This window comes from Aotus nancymaae, unplaced genomic scaffold, assembly GCF_030222135.1.
Source record: "Aotus nancymaae isolate 86718 unplaced genomic scaffold, 86718_ANA_hifiasm-v0.15.2.pri h1tg000010l, whole genome shotgun sequence".
Taxonomy (NCBI): domain Eukaryota; kingdom Metazoa; phylum Chordata; class Mammalia; order Primates; family Aotidae; genus Aotus; species Aotus nancymaae.
In genome coordinates, this window is record NW_026988421.1 from 23,406,269 (window position 1) to 23,423,933 (window position 17,665).

General features: G+C 38.9%; 1 non-coding gene across 1 annotated transcript; it reads left to right on the forward strand.

Annotated features, from left to right (window-relative positions):
* Positions 1–12,626: 12,626 nt before the first annotated feature.
* LOC135274041 (U6 spliceosomal RNA) lies at positions 12,627–12,733 on the forward strand. Its single transcript, XR_010341858.1, has one exon. It is a non-coding gene; the product is annotated as a U6 spliceosomal RNA (small nuclear RNA).
* The last annotated feature ends 4,932 nt before the right edge of the window (positions 12,734–17,665 follow it).

Sequence of the window (17,665 nt, forward strand, 5' to 3'; positions counted from 1 at the left end):
TTCTCCTCCTAAAATTACTAGCATTGTTTCTTTTTAAAATTGACATCTATAAATCCTGGATTTTAAATTTACCAGTTCTCTGTATTCACATCTTTGAACGAGTCACTTTCTGAATGTGGAGAAATGTTGCCTATCTCTAACAGGGAATCCCTTCACTCATCTAATCTAGTCTGTACATCTACATGAATTTGAATCTCTTAATTGTTATATCACAGTTAGCAATCCACTAACTGGAGACTATACTGAGAAACTATTAATTTTCTCAAGGTATAGGAAATTATTGCTATCCTTAACTAGTATTATAACCATTTTTTGCTTGCAAATGCTTAGCAACAGACTCTCAACAAAAAAAATAGCCCTGATTTCTAGTGTTGGCCAATTTCCATAGTGTAAATACTCCCACTATTTCTGATTTCACATTACATATTTGACATGAATGAACCAAGTTGGTCACAGAACACAATCGGTTTTCACAAGCCAATATAACCTGGCTCCAGCATACCACTGAATAGATTTTCCTTAACAATGCACTTTCTGCTGTAAAATACAAATTTATGCTTTTTAGTCAGTCTGCAGATTGAATTAGAAATAAAAAGTACACACACACACATACACAAATACAAGCACACATGGACACATATATGAAAAGATACAGAAGTATAAGAGAAAATTTCCACAATCCACAATAGAAAAGGAAATTATTAAGTAGAGATCGTCTATGTGTTTGAAGTGTAGTGTGGGTGTTCTGTTGTATAAATGGTAATTATAACAATATACTTGCACACAGTTGGAATATTTCTTTGATCACTTAACAAGGCAGCAAACATGTTTCCACATGGCAAATGCTTTGTTTTCTCAATTCAATTATTTTTAATGGTCCCAGAAAGATCTTTAAATTTGGGCAGTTGCTCTCCGGTCATTCTCAGATATGGTTGTAACACACAGTTACTAATCCAACAAAGAGCTGTACACATTGTACTCTGTAGCAGCACTGCCCTAAGGACCAGTGGTACTATAGAGTGAAATAGACAGGGTTCTGTCTTTGCAAAGTTTTCTTTCCAGTAGGAAATGATACATCTGCATGTTTAGCTATGCAATAGAGTGATGAACTATAATTGCTTTGGGGGAAAATGTACGGGATCTTATGAGAACTCATGACAGAAAATCTGATCTAGTATGGGAGTAAGTGTGGTCAGAGAACTTTTCTCTAAGGATGTGATAATTAAGCAATAATACAAAAAGTAAGCAGGGTTTCCTTGGAGAATGAGGATGGTAGTGGAGAATACAGTAAAATCCAAGGAAACTACAGTGTGTGGAGGCCTCTGAGGTGTGGACACCTCTGAGGTGTGGAGGCATGTGCCACTCTTTCATAGACATATAATTGCGTTTTAGGTTTTAGGGTATATGTGAAGAACAGGCAAGATCGTTGCATAGGTACATACATGGCAATGTGGTTTGCTGCCTTCCTCCCCATCACCTCTATCTGGCATTTCTCCCCATGTTATCCCTCTCCAACTCCCCACCCCCCGCTGTCCCTCCCCTATTTCCCCCCAACAGACCTCAGTGTGTGATGCTCCCCTCCCTGTGTCCATGTGTTCTCATTGTTCAACACCCGCCTATGAGTGAGAACATGTGGTGTTTGATCTTCTGTTCTTGTGTCAGTTTGCTGAGAATGATGGTTTCCAGGTTTGTGCCACTCTTTAGGACGTTGGTCATGGCCATTGTGGACAGGATTCAGGGAACATGGCCAGAGATGAGGCTGGATGGACAAGCAAGGACCAGATGAGTCAGGGTCTGGTGTTAAAGATTTTGAATTTTATTCCAAAAACTACATTAGTTGTGCTAGGAGATGGAGGGAGGGTTAACAATAGAGTAATATCCTGGGGGCCTCAAAACTGAGGCAGGAAAATAGGGTCTGGAGGCAGGGAACTAAGGCCAATCAATTCACACTTCAGCTATGACAGGAAATATCCTCTCCATAGGGCGTAGGCCAAGTAAATAATTTTGTAACTTTACTTCATCCTCTCCATTTATATAGGGCATACCCCAAGTAACCAATATAATCCTCTAGGGGGTATTTATACTCCTAAAATTCTGGAAAAGGGGCTTCTATTAAGCTCCTATGCTTGGGCCCGCTCCCACACTGTGGAGTGTACTTTCATTTTCAATAAATCCCTTCATTTCTTCCTTGCTTGGTTTATGCATTTTGTTCAATTCTTTTTTCAAGATGACAAGAACCTGGATGCCTTCCACTATTAACAAGACTATGGCATCAAATCGATATAAGATGAGACAAGTCTTGATTCTGCTTAAAACATTGCAGCTTTGGGATGATACAAAGAAATATTTCTTTGAACATCATTCCTACGCCTGAGTATCTTTTTGCAAACAAACGCTAAGAATGCCACCAGATGCCTTTACCTTCATGGCACCCACCTGGAAACTCTGCTTCCCCACTACCCCAACAGGTAGGGGGGGAAGAATCTGCTGCTTTTTGTAATCTCTGGAAATGACAGAGCCTTCTTGAGTGCTACCTGCCAGCCTCCTATCCGTTGTAGAAATGTAGTACCTTGAGAACTCAGAGGTTCAAAACTGAGGACCAGAGGGTGTTTTCAGGGATGGAGGAGGGGAGTGAAGTGGTTGTCAGTGATATATTACAACTAATATATTACAGTTTTCAATTTGGAAGAGATAAATCTCTTTCAAAACTACTTTTCTTGCTCCATTCCCCAAACTCTCCAGTGCTAATGTTCCAGTCTTTGTTATGAAGATTAACATGGGTACAAATGGATTTTTAAATGGTTAAATATCAATTTGAAGTTAACAACCTGAGACTCCACTACATCCACAGAAATTACCAAAATCAGCACCCCGAGGTTCATTTCACACAGAGAGTGAAGAAATTAGACACAGAATTTGCTATTGATTCTTGGCGGCTAGTGCCTCCTCAAATCCATTCAGAAAGACATGTTTTATGTCTCTCTCTCCTCAACTCATCCTTTCCTTTAATGTATCCTGGCACTACCTGTCTACATTCCTTCCTCCCCTCCAGCCAAAACAAAACCAAACAAACAAAATGCCACTCCCTTACCCCTGTCCTTTTTAAGCCACCGCTTTCTTTTCTTGCTTTTTAATTTTTATATTTATTGATCTCTCCTTATTGAGGTTAAATCGACTAAAATAAAATTTCTCCAGAATTGAACATAAGAATATCATGTCAAGAACTCCTTAATAGCTTCATTACATGGTGGAGTAAGAGGGCAATCATCCGAATTATTTAAAACCCACTTGGACAAAGTCATGGAAGATGTGCTCCCAGAAATGTTCCAACTTCAGCTAAATGGGAATGAAGAAAATGATCATAATAGATTGTCAGCTTCAGCTTCATTTTTCTCTAGGCTAAAATCTATACAACCTACTGAAATCAGCTATACGTATAGACCAACAGATTCCTGGATTTTTCTTCTATCTCATGCATTAAACTAGGGAGGAAAAAAAGAATTACCCTCACTTCAATTACCAAGAAGCAGCCTAAATTCACAGGCAAAAATCTGGATTTGGGTTTTAGGACTCAAGTTCTAATTCCAGGCCTGATCCTATAGCACTTTTATGCAAATTGCACATGGAAAGGTCAGTATGTAACATTTCATGACAAACATGTTTACTTATACACATCACTTCCTGCTAATTCTAAGTGTCATTTCTACCCACAAATGAGTAATGCCTTTTTCCGTAAGAAAGTACCTATTTTACAACTGCAAAGTATTACAGCAACTACTCTGTGGTCAATTAATATTTTCTTTGGTTTTGGTTTTTGGTTGAGACTGAGTCTCGCTCTGTCACCAGGCTGGAGTGCAATGGTGCGATCTCAGCTCACTGCAAACTTTGCCTCTCAGGTTCAGGTGATTCTCCTGCCTCAGCCTCCCGAGTAACTGGAACTAGTGGTGTGTGCCACTACACCCACCTAATTTTTGTATTTTTAGTAGAGACGGGGTTTCACCGTGTTGTCCAGGATGGTCTCCATCTCTCAACCTTGTGATCCACCCACCTGTGCCTCCCAAAATGCCGGGATTACAAGCGTGAACCACAACACCCGGCCTATTTCTTTGTTTTTTCATGCATCCCAGGTACCGAGTCTGGCTCCAAGCCAAAATCCTATGGGTGATCTTTCAGGTCCTACCATAGGCAATTACAGGGCTTTGCCTGACAGGCCTTATGAAGGAAACCCCAAACAAGACCTAGTACATCGTCAGTGCACTGCAGCTCTCTGAAGGAAACTGCAGTCAAAGACTCAGGCTCAGTCAAGTCTATTTAGAGGCTTCCATATTGGAGGCTCTAAGGCACTTCGCAGGAGCCTCTCCCAAGGCCTCTCTATCAGGGGCCATAACTTTTCTTCATTCTGACTCAAAATTTTTTCACTTCTTGTGGAGAAAAGGAAACCTTTATATACTGGTGGTACTATTAATTAGTATAATCTTTTCAGAAAATAGTATATAGGTCTCTTAAAAAACTTAAGTTAGAATTAAGATAGGATCCAGCAATTCCACTACTGGGTGTATATCCAAAGGAATTAAAATCAGTATGTAGAAGAGATATCTGCCCTCCCTTGTTCATTACAGCATTACTCAAAATAGCCAAGATAAGGAAACAAATAAATCAACATTAAGCATGTGTTAAGTTATAAAATAAATGCATTTTGTGAGCAAAGATATGCATAGTCAGAAAAAAATGGTCTTCAAAAGAATATTGAAAACATTGTATATGTTGCATTTGAGCACTCAACAGATGGATTTTTTTTTTAATTGGTATTAAACACGGAGAAATACCATGCGGCCTCTTAAAAACAGGAAATTCTGCAGCAACATGGATAAATCTAGAGGACATGATATAAGTCAAATAAGCCAGGCACAGAGGCAAATACTGAATAATCTCACTTACGTGTGAAAACTGAAACTGTTGAACTCATGGAAGTAGAGTAGAATGGTGGTTCCCAGGGGCTTTGGTGGGGTGTGTGAACTGGGAAAGGGAGAAGTTGGTCGAAGGGTACAAAGTTTCACTTAGCTGGCAGGAATAAGTTCTGGTGTTCTATTGTGCAGCATGGTAACTATAGTCAATAATAGTGTATGTTGCTGGGTGCGGTGGCTCACGCCTATAATCCCAGCAACTTTGGGAGGCTGAGGCGGATGGATCACCTGAAGTTGGGAGTTCAAGACCAGCCTGACTAACATGGAGAAACCCCATCTCTATTAAAAATACAAAAATTAGCTGGATATTGTGGCACATGCCTGTAATCCCAGCTACTCAGGAGGCTGAGGCAGGAGAATCACTTGAACCCAGGAGGCGGAGGTTGCAGAGAGCCATGATCATGGCATTGTACTCCAGCCTGGGCAACAAGAGCAAAACTCCATCTGAAATAATAATAATAATAATAATAATGTATTATATATTTCAAAACAGCTAAAAGAACAGATTTTAAATGTTATCACCATCAAAAAAGAGAGATAAGTATTTAAGGTATGAATATGTTAATTAAACTGATTGGAACATTCCATGATGTATACATGTTTTGCAACATCACATCATACCCCATAAATCTAATGAATATTATTTGACAATTGCTTTTCTCCCAATCCCTTCGTCTGGCCCCTGGGTCCAGAAAAAAGTGAAAGCCTTTTCTTCATGGCGTCTCAGCAGTGAGGCAACTCCTTCATTTGCATTGCATGCCATCCAACCCTAGCCTGGTGCCATTCCATGGGGAAAAGTGAAACACTGAGGATCTGGCACCTATTTTTTCATCTGCCTCTTAACATGCACTGTCTCAGGGAATAAAGGCTTGATTGATAACTTTCAATTTGGCTCATTGTCCCCACATCTGGCAGCTTGACACCAGCCTTGCAAAATATTATGGAAAATGTTTTAAACACAAAATATTTTAAATAGACCTATCAAGGCATGGAGATAAATGAACTAACCTATCTCTTAACAGCGTAGGCCCAAGGAAAAGGTGAAGTAGCTTCTAAGACAATGGTGAAAGTGAGATAAACATAGCTGTCATCCCTCTACAGTTTTTCAATAAAAACCCATCATGTTCCAATAAGCCAATAGCGCCATGTGCAGAGCTCCAACAGGTGTAGGGTTCTGCAGTAGACAAAATAATGTTAGCCCTAAAAATGACTGAATTTGAATCCTTGAACCCCCTTACATGACAAAAGAATCCCAGCAGATCAGATTAAATGAAGCACCTTAAGATGGGGAGAGGATCCTGGTTTAGCCAGGTGGACCCAATGTATAATCACAAGAGGTTTGTTTTTTGTTTTTTTTTTGCTTTTTTTTTTTTGTTCTTGTTTTGAGATGGAGTCTTCCTCTGTCTCCCAGGCTGGAGTACAATGGAATGATCTTGGCTCACTGCAACCTCTGCCTCTTGGGTTCAAGCAATTCACCTATCTCGCCTTCCTGAGTAGCTGGGACTATAGGTGTGTGCCACCACACCCAGCTAACTTTTTGTATTTTTAGTAGAGACAGGGTTTCACCGTGTTAGCCAAGATGGTCTCAATCTCCTGACCTCATGATCCGCCTGCCTCAGCCCCCCAAAGTGCTGGGATTACAGACATGAGACACTGCACCCAGCCAACAGTTCTTAAATGTGGAAGAAGGAAGCAGAAGAGGTGTTCAGAGTGACATGATGAAAAAGGATTTGACCCACAATTCCTGGCCTTGAAAATGGAGGAAGAGGGTCTTGAGCCAAAGTATGCAGATAGGCTTTAGGAGCTAGACAGGGCAAGGAAGCAGGTTCTCTCCTGGAACCTTCAGGAAGAAATACAGCCTTCCAACAGCGTGATTTCAGCCCATTGACACTGCATTGGCCTTCTATCTGGCAGCACAGTAAGATAATACATTTGTATTGTTTTAAGCCACCAAGTTTGTGATAACTTTTTACAGCAGCAATAATTAATACAGGCTCTTTCACAAACACATTTTCACTTGATCCTCAAAACAGCTTCTTGAGGCAGGTATTATTATTATCATTAACTCTATTTGAAAAATTAATTTCCATTTCTGAGCTTTACTTTGTCCATGTTACCTGAAGCTCATCAAGGGGAAATCATTTGTTCAATGTTTCATAGCTGTAAGAAGCAGAGCTGGAACTCAAGCATAGATATATGTGATTGTCCTCTTTCTCTTATATCTTCTGACTTTTCAAGTGTCTTTGAGACCTCAGCCTCAAAAACTCAGATGACTCGCATTATTAAATACTTAGTGCCTCTCACCCAAGTACTCTATAAATGTCTGGTGCTGCAGATTGTCGATATGGTTCTCCCCTCACTTTATATGTTGAAGTCTAATATTTGGAAATATTTGAAGGGTGATTAGGTCATAAGGACAGAGCCCTCTTGAATGGGATTAATGTAATCATAAAAGAGACTCCAGAGAGCTTGTTCCTCCTTCTTCCATGTGAAAACACAGCAAGAAGACAACCACGTATGAACCAGGAAGTTCACCAGCACTGAGCCTCCCAGCACTTTGATTTTAGACTTTTCAGGCTCCAGAACTGTGAGAAATAAACCTATGTTGTTTATAAACCACTTCGTTTATAGAATTTTGTTAGAGCAGCCCAAGTGGACTGAGATATCTGGCCAAATACCACGTCTAAATACAATGTTTTCATCAGTATCTCCAGAAGCAACAGCTGCTTATCTACTTGCAACTGATTTTCATGCACAGGAAGATACTCATGGAAACTATCTTGGATTATATGTCACTGGATGAAGACAATTCACCCTGTACCTAATCATCACCATGGTCACTTTGCCAGGCTCTCTGTTCCCTGGCTTCCTTATCAACTCAACCTCCACCACCATGGACCGGGGCACTTAAAAACCTCTCCATGTGCTTTGTGCAAGCAGCTTGTCGGGGTAGCAACTACTCACTGTTGATTAAAATTAGCAAAAGGGCCAAGCAATGTTTACCACCCCCACTGTCATGGGCAAGAGCTTGCTCTCTGCTGCAGCTGATGGGTTCCTTTTGCCAATGATAAATAACCATCAAAAACTCAAAACTCTGGCTTAATGGATGACACGTGCAAAAGTGGCAACTGGAGGATTTGGAATTAATGCTCTGAATACAGTGAATTTTTCTCTGGAGAAAAATGTGCCTCAATAAAGAAATTAATCAGACCTCTGCTCAGTTGCCCTTTGAAGGTGAACTACTTGACATTCACTTCTCTTTCCTCCCTGACAGGAAGGGTGCTGCCATCTCACCTGCCCAACCTAATATGTGTTTCTGTAATCTACTGTATATCTTTTTCCATCCTTAGCAAATATTCATCTCAGAGAACAAATTTACAAACAGAATTGCTTCTTTCAATTTCTGTTTTGTGTTTCTCTGCTCTCATGGTTCCCTGAGAAAAGACCTGCCTTTGTAGGAAACAGCTGCCTCCACAGGCAGCCAATAGAGCTGGAGTCCCAGATGCCAGGCCAGAGTGAGTCAGCAGGCAACACTCTTTGAATCCTCTAGAAGTTGCCAAGAAGTGAAATATCTGGAGGTGGTCCAGTTACTTGGGCCCATTGTAAATAGGGGTACTGATATAGTAGTAAGTATAATAATAACATTAAAATAATAATAATGCCATATTGTTACTGAGTATTTCCTTTGGTAGGAATAACAAGAACATTTGATTTCTGTTCTTGCTTAATCATCACACAAACCCCAGCAGGCACATATTAATATTCACACATTTTTCTCAGATGAGAAAATTGAGCTTTAAAGAAATTAAACGTATTTCTGAGGATCACTTGCAGACAGACCTGGGTTTGATGCATAAGTGAATACTCTTTCCGCTACTGCTTGGCAGAGTTGGGACAAAAGGTAAGTAATGGAGCTTCGGTTAATTACCCAAGCTGCCTCACACCAGGAATGTTCTCTAATTACAGTACAATGTATTTCTTCAGCTCAAGAAGACAGAGTGGAATGAAGATAAGACTGCCTTAATCCCCATATGGACAGTATAGCCATAGTGATATGCAGGAGAATTGAGGTGGCACAGAAAGAATTATTTAAAATAACTATTTTTACCGATATCAGGAAGAAATAAAGCTTAAGTAGGGCATTTAACTAATGATTTCATGTTTGGATGAGGCTAAGTGTACATTGGTGAATAGTGTTAATAGAATTCAAATTCAATATAAGAAAGAACACTAAGTAAATAAAATAGTAGTAAAGGTTTGGAAAACTGGATAAGCTCAAAGTTACTAAGCTCTTAAGATAATATTGCAAAAAGTAGGGGAAATATTTTATTAGGAAATATAATGGCAACATTCCCAGCCAGGAAAGACATATGACTCAACATTTAATTGGACAGTATTTCTTGGGATTCCCTTGTAAGCTGACCAATGTACTGATTTATTGAGTGTTGAAAAAATAAGAGGGAGATAAAACACCTGCTACCTCTCCTCAGGCAGCATCTATTATGGGGACAAAATTAAATCCATAGAAAAAATTGGCAAATAATAGTATGACTTTCAGAAAGCCTCAAGGAAGTGGTGAGGCATGGAGTAGTTAGGGAAATTTCGTGAAATGGAGGAAATATAACCTGACCCTTGAAAGATACATTGAATTTCCCCAAATATGGGGAAAAGGAGAAATATATAAGGCTAAATAGTATCAGTCAAGATAGAATGAATATGTTGCATTTTATGAGGATGTACAGGTGAGGTGGGGAGGACATGTGAATTAAGGAGGGAAGGTGGAATTGGGATTAAATAATCTTACTGTATTTAATATGTCCAAATAATTCAACTAACACGAAAACCCGGGATTAGTGCCTGTTGCCTATTGGGAAATTCCCCAGACTGATCGTGACTAAGAGACTTCCCATCTCATCAAGCCCTTCTCTTCAATAAATAATAGGGCTCAAAGATCACCTCTTTCAAGCAATCTCTTTGATGACAAAACCTGTAGTGACAGAAACAAAAATATTTGTTGATAAACTCACTCCAAAATGACCTAGTACATGTCATCTGTCAGGCACTATACTAGTAGGCTCTGAAGATATTGAAATTTACAAAAGAAACTCACAATCTAGAGAAGAAGTCAGAAAAATAAGCATCTAATTATAATAGAAGATGAAAACCCTCTATGGAAGCAGTCAACAGAAATTGTAGGTATCATATTAGAAAATCAACCAATTCATCTTGGTGAGAGAAAAGAAACAGGTGGGCCAGTCACCGTGGCTCACACCTGTAAACCCAGAGCTTTGGGAGGCCGAGGTGGGTGGATCACCTGAGGTCAGGAGCTTGAGACCAGCCCAGCCAACATGGTAAAACCCCTTCTCTACTAAAAATACAAAAGTTATCCGGACATGGTATTACATGCTTGTAATCCCAGCTACTAAGGAGACTGAAGCAGGAGAATTGCCTGAACCTGGGAGGCAGCAGTTGCGGTGAGCTGAGATCATGCCATTGCACTCCAGCCTGGGCAACAAGAGTGAAACTCCATCTCAAAAAGAAAAGAAAAGAAAGAAAGAAAAGACAGAGCAATGTTCAGAGAATAACAAAAATTTCAATTCACTGAAGTGTAAGCCACATTGAGGTAAAAGATAAAAGAATAAAGTCAACAGCAAAGGCAGAGATCTAGTTAGATAAACTCTCTCACTAAAAAGAATTATCAATATAGTCCCTCCTTGGTATCTGTGGAGGATTGGTTCCAGGACCTCCTAAGGGTACCAGAATCTGCAGAGGCTCAAGTCCCTGAAATAAAGTGGTGTATGGTTGCACATAACCTCTGTACATTTTCCTACACACTTTAAACCATCTCTAGACTACATATAAAACCAAGACAATGTAAATATAAACACTTGTTATACTATGTTTTTTGAGGGGAAAATGGCAGGGTGAAAAACTCTGTACATGTCCAGTACAGATGCAATATTTTAAAAATATTTTTAATACACAGTAGGTTGAATCCATGGATGTGGAACTGTGGATGGATATGGAGAGCCAACTACGCACATACACATACATACATGTATAATATATATGGTTATATGTTTGCATTGAAGAACAACCAATTCAAACAGTACCTGAGGGGCCATTATATGAGAGATCAGGAAAATACACAGGTGAGCAACACATTACTCTTGACTTTTTTCTGAGGGCATTTTCCACTATGCATGGCAGAGAATATATCTCCAAGTACTAAATACCAATTTCAGTGGATTTAATAATCTTAAGTGTCAGAGATCAAATTCCAGGACCACCAGACGGCAGAACTATAAGAGACAAACTCTTGAAACAGAGAAAATCACATAGAAAGAAGTCCCCAAATCTCCATACAAATATTATTTGTATTCTCATTGAGTATCCCCAAAATTGTTCATGCACTTGGAAAACTCCACGGAACACACACAAAATATAATCTAAGGAGCAGAGATACCAGCAGTCATTCAGTGCTGGGGAGATAAAAATTGGAATTCAAATATTGCCAAGAAGGGCCTTAATAAAACCCTGGGATTTCTCTGATATCCCAAAAAGGCTTAGCTTTAGGAGTCAGGACCATTCTCCAGAATTAAACACAAAACTGAAATAGATCAAGAAAACCTAGAACCATTCTTGGGAGAATAAAGCTTACTTGCTACAACATGACCTGCCTGACAAAATTTAAGCGTCTTTGCAGGAAGAAAGCATCATCAAGATTCCCAACTTCATTTCATTTGTAAGTCCACCATCCAATCAATAAATTATAATATATAGCAAAAGCAAAGACTAAGTGCCACCCACCAAATAAATGGAAAAAAAAAGGAAAATTCAAAACAACAATTAGACTTGCCAGACAGGAACTTTAAAATAATTATAATTAATGTATTCAAAAAATAGAGGAAAGGAGGGAAATTCTCAACGAAGACTTAATACATGAAAATGTGTCAAACAAAAATTTTAGAAATGAAAAATTCAATCACTAAAATTAAGTATTTGGTATATATAATGTCAGATTTGAAATAGTAGAAAGCCTGTAGAAAATATCTAAATTTAAGGCAGAGACCAAAAATGATAGAAAATAGAATAAAAGAAAACTATAAAAAACTCATGAAATATGTTGAAAAGATATGCAAGGCACGAAGTAAGACATTTCAAAAGAAAAAAATTGAAAAAATACTAACCATTTTTTTTTTTTTGAGACGGAGTTTCGCTCGTTACCCAGGCTGGAGTGCAATGGCGCGATCTCGGCTCACCGCAACCTCCGCCTCCTGGGTTCAGGCAATTCTCCTGCCTCAGCCTCCTGAGTAGCTGGGATTACAGGCACGCGCCACCATGCCCAGCTAGTTTTTTGTATTAGTAGAGACGGGGTTTCACCATGTTGACCAGGATGGTCTCGATCTCTTGACCTCGTGATCCACCCGCCTCAGCCTCCCAAAGTGCTGGGATTACAGGCTTGAGCCACCGCGCCCGGCCATACTAACCATTTTTAACTGACAAGATTCAATCATATTAAAGAATCCCAAGGGGGAAAATTTACAAAGAAAGCTTCAAGTAAGTGAATCACATGTAAACAATTTAAAAAACAATGAAAATGGTAAGAGCATTCAGAGGCAGAGGGAGTAGAGTGGGGGATGTATTACCTTCAAAAAAACAGTAATAACCTCGGCAGCACATATACTAAAATTGGAACAATACAGAGAAGATTAGCATGGCCCCTGCACAAGGATGCCACGCAAATTCGTAAAGCGTTCCATATATCTTAAAAATAATAATAATAATAATAATAACCTTCGAGCTGATTTAATCATGTGAGTAATTAAAAACAAAAAGCAAAGTGAAGGATATATTTAAAATGCCAAAAGAAGAGGAAAAAAAAAATGTCCCATTCTAGAACTTTATCCCTGGGATAATATGTCCCACAATGTACAGCAATATACAGGCATTTTCACATTAACTAATTGGGAAGAACCTATTGCCCATATATTTGCCTTAAAAGCACAGTAAAAGCTGAAGAATAATTATCCCAGCTGTAAGTACAAAGCTACAGCAAAGCATGAAAGGCACGGGAAAGAGTAAAGGTCACAGGTTAGCTTCCTAGGATGCATACAGGAAGTACACAGTGAGTTACTGTCAGAATCAACCCTCTTGGGAATTAAAGGAAGCTGGATGGGCATAGGAGTAAATCCGGCTGCTGTGCAGTGACAACAAAGGCCTCCACTGACCCTCCAAGCCATTCTGCCCTCTTATCTCCCACTCACTGACGAGACCTGCCCTATCTGGGACAAATGGCTCTCTTCAGCCAAGTGCAAATGCTAAGAAGGGCAACCAGGTTTTGAGTTATCAGCTATAAACCTACGGGTAGCGGAGACAATAGTTGTTCTAGTCCCAAAGGGATTAGGCGTGGGCAATGCAACACTGTGTCTGCTACAATCCGCCTCTTGGGGGCACTTTAATCTACTTATATTAGTTCTGGGAGGAGATTTTTCAGGATTCTGGCAGGCTTTTTTTTTTTTTTTTTTTTTTTCTGGATGAAATGTATAAGGAGAAGATGTGTGATATTAATTAGAATCCTCACTACCACAGCTGGTTTCTAGGCCTAAACAGATACTTATTTTCTTTTTCTACCATCGATTTTATATTCCCTCTATCCCGGGGCCTCTGCTGATACAAGTGAACTTCAGGGTGGAGTGACACAGACCTTCATTCCCAGTTAAGTTAGCAGGCCTTTCTCTGGATGAAGCTGCTGCTTTTGTTCATTTGCCACCAATGCTGGCCAAGAGACTTCCATGAAGATCGTTTAGGAGCCAAACATATGCTTTCCTGAGTCCTTTTATAACAGTAGCCTTAGATCATCCTGGTGATCAGAGCCCACGGCCCCTTTCATCATCTGATAATTTGAGGCACTAAAAATGTTTGGGTGACTCTATGGTTCGGAATTTAGTCGCACCTGGCTGTCTGGAAGTCAAGACCTGTGAACTTAACAGAACTCTGAATAGGTTTTTCTCAGCAGAAGCTTGGCCATAAACAGAGACTCCACCCGTGTGTGCTTACACCCCTCATCTACTACATGATAATGGAGGTACCTGCACCAGCTTCCTCCCAGGAAGGACACAACCAAGCTTTCTTGTTCCTCTCATCTAAATGTGAACATTAGAAAGAACGATAAAACTCCGGGCAGGAAACTGTGGCACTTTGCAGTACTTGGCCAAATGCCATTATTAGTTACCTCCTCTGACCTAAAGAGCTGCACACGAGGGACTGATAGATGTGAGATGTTTGCGGCAAGAGTCCGCCTTCCCTTCAAGGTTTCTCTTCTTCTTGATGTTGCCAGGTTCCAGCTTGGCTCCCACGACATGATCTGCTATTTACCGACGTGCGTCGTGACTAAAGTAAAAAGAAAATCAATAAGCTGTCTGTCCCGAGTCTGATGCTGATGATATTTGCCTTCTGGTTCACCCACCTCCTCAACACCATCGGCTCCGGCAGACTCGCTGCCGGCTCCTATTACATCCTCAGCATCCTTCTTGGTGTGCGGTAAGGAAAGCCCCAGGATTGCCTGTTTTCCTCTGATTCACTGTGCATTCTCATCCTCCCCAGATTTTGTATCTAGCATATTAATGGAGACAGTTGGAATCACTGCAAAAGGAGAGAATTGGGAATTTGGCAAGCTAAGCCTCTAGTCTTCCAACGTGACTTTGAGCAAGGCATCTTATACTTCGTCAAACAGGAAGGAGTTGAATTGAAATATTTTCACTTTGCCTCTAGCTAACTAGTTTTGTGATTCTATGATCAAATATATTTCAGAGATTTTCACATGCCAAAGATTTTTCAAGAAGAAATAGGTGTTTTACATAACCTCGAAACGTTGTAAGAATGAAATAGGCCTGATTCATTGCCACTGCTTCTGTCACAGGGCATCTATTTGATCATATCTAGATTACGAATGAACTTGAGTGCATTTAGTCAGATAATTTGTACGGTGTTGAATGAGGGTAATGTGGAATCGAATATAGGGTGACACATCACAAGTGAGTGGCCCTAGTTAACCCTCAGTTTCTTTATCTATAAATTTAGGATATCCATAAAGAAAACATGAGACAACAGGTACAAATCACTCAGCACGGTTCCTAAGTATATTAGCTGTTAAACATACCTTGCAGCACTCTATGAGTTTTTAACGTAATCATGATTTCAAGGGCAGTAATTATGTGAGTAACAAGTAATATTCATGTACAAGAGTATGAAGAATGTTTCTTGCTTCCCTTTGACTAATAAGCTCTCATAAACAGGACTATGAAAAATATTGAGTTGTAAACCCCCAGCCTTTCTAAACATACAATTAAAAAACGAGATAGGTAATGTTTGAAGCTATCAATACCATAAAAGCATTGTAAAGGATGGGGGGATTGAATCTAAAATGCATGTATCTTTATTGAAATGTGCTATACAGCCCCAACAAGCGTGGACAACACTGTCGAGGCCTCTACCTTGTGCCCCTCACACTCACAACACCCCTTCGAAGTAGCTATTAATACTACCCTCATTTCCATGAAGATAGTCTGTGCTAATTTTTAAACTTTTTATGATATATAAAAAAGCTACATCTTTTTTTTTTTTTTTTTTTGAGACAGAGTCTTGCTCTGTCACCCAGGCTGGAGTGCAGTGGCTCAATCTCAGCTCACTGCAACCTCCACCTCCCAGTTCAAGTGATTCTCTTGCCTCAGCCTCTCAAGTGGCCAGGATGATAGGTGTGTACCACCATGCCTGGCTAATTTTTCAATTTTTTTTTTTAGTAGAGACGAGGTTTCACCATGTTGGCCAGGCTGGTCTCAAACTCCAGACCTCAGGTGACCCGCCCACCTCGGCCTCTCAATTATCAGCAGCCCACCGCGGCCTCCCAATAATCCCCTCGGCTGGGGTTACAGGCAGGAGTCACTGCACCTGGCCTAAAGCTAAATCCCACAAAGTCTACTTCATCAATTTGTTTTTCTTTTGTGGTTCTTGCTTTTTAGGGCCTATCGAGGAAAATCGTGATTCCTTAATGATCATGAAGATTTTCTTCTATTGTTGCCTAATATTGTGTGGTGTCAGTTTAGTTATGTGATCCATTTGAGTAAATTTTTTTATATAGTGTGAGTAAGGATCAAGGTTATGTTTTTTCCAGATGGATAACCAGTTGTTCCACCTTCATTTCTTGAGAAGGTTATTCTTTCATATTTTGAATTATCCTGACACTTTTACTGTAAATCACTTGAATACACATACATACACACATACACCCACATACACACACACACACACACATGCACAATTCCTCTGATCTTACTGTTCTATTCCTTTTATTTCTATATATATTTTTAATAGAAGTATGGTATTGTCATATCTACTCTACATTTATAGCAATACTGAAATCAGGTGTTGTGTTTTTCCAACTTACTCTTTTCAAAATTATTTTGAATATTTTTATATGCTTTATACTTTAAAAATATTAATATCAGTTTGTATCTATTTTTACAAGTACTACCTGGATTTTGACAGGCTTTGTATTGAATACTTAGATACATTGGACAGAACTGACATTTTAATCAGATTAAGTCTTCAGTCCATGACTATGGCATATATCTCCATTTAGTTAGATATTTTAACATTTCTTATAGAAATGTGAGTTTGAGTTGTTAGTAATTTTTGTTCTTCTGGCCATGCAATATTTTACTCTATTTGCTCTGTTTATATCTAAGTGGTTCATGTTTTGATGTTATTATAAATGTTATTGCTTTTGTAATTTTATTTTCAATTGTTTGTTGCTAGTACATGGGAATATAATTAAATCAAGATTATGAAACTTGTATCATGTTACCTTGCTACACTTCTTAGTCTAGTAAATTTTTAAAAAACTTATTGATATATAATCTGTAAATTAAAACAGCTATATTTCTTCCTCTCTAGTATTTATGCCTTTAATTTCATCTCTTTCCATCATGAAACTGACTAGGACCTGCAGTACAATATTGAATAGAATTGCTGAGAGTGTATAGCCTTGTATTATTCCCATCTTAACCAGATGGTATTTAGTCTTTCATTTGTAAGTATGATTTTAGCTGTGGCTTTTCATAAATGTCCTTTTTCAGTTTGAAAAAGTTCTTTTCTATTCCTTGTTTCGTTTTTTATAATGAATGTATGTTGACTTTTGTCAAATGCTATTTCAGCATATATTGAAATAATCACATGGGTTTTCTCTTCATTTTGTTAACATGATAAATAAAATTGATTGTTGCTTGAGTTAAATTAATCTTGCATTCTTTATATAAATATCAATCAGCTGTAATATACTATCATTTTTACACAATTTGGATTTGATTTTCTAATACTATCATAAAGATATTTTTTGACTATATTCATAAGGGGAATGGTTGGTAATTTTTATTCCTTATAATGTCTTTATCTGGTTTGCTGTCAGGATAAATGTGGTCTCAGAAAATGTGTTCAGAAATGTTTATTTCTCCTTGATGTTCTGAAAGCATTAGTGTCCTCCAATTCATATTATTTTTTCCTTAATATGGTTGGGAGAATTGACTAATAAAGCCATCTTCACCTATAGGGTTTTTTTTAGCAATCAAGTATTTAATTAAGATCTGGGCATTTCTTTGGACATAATGCTATTGCACATTTAATAGACTACAGTATAGTATTAA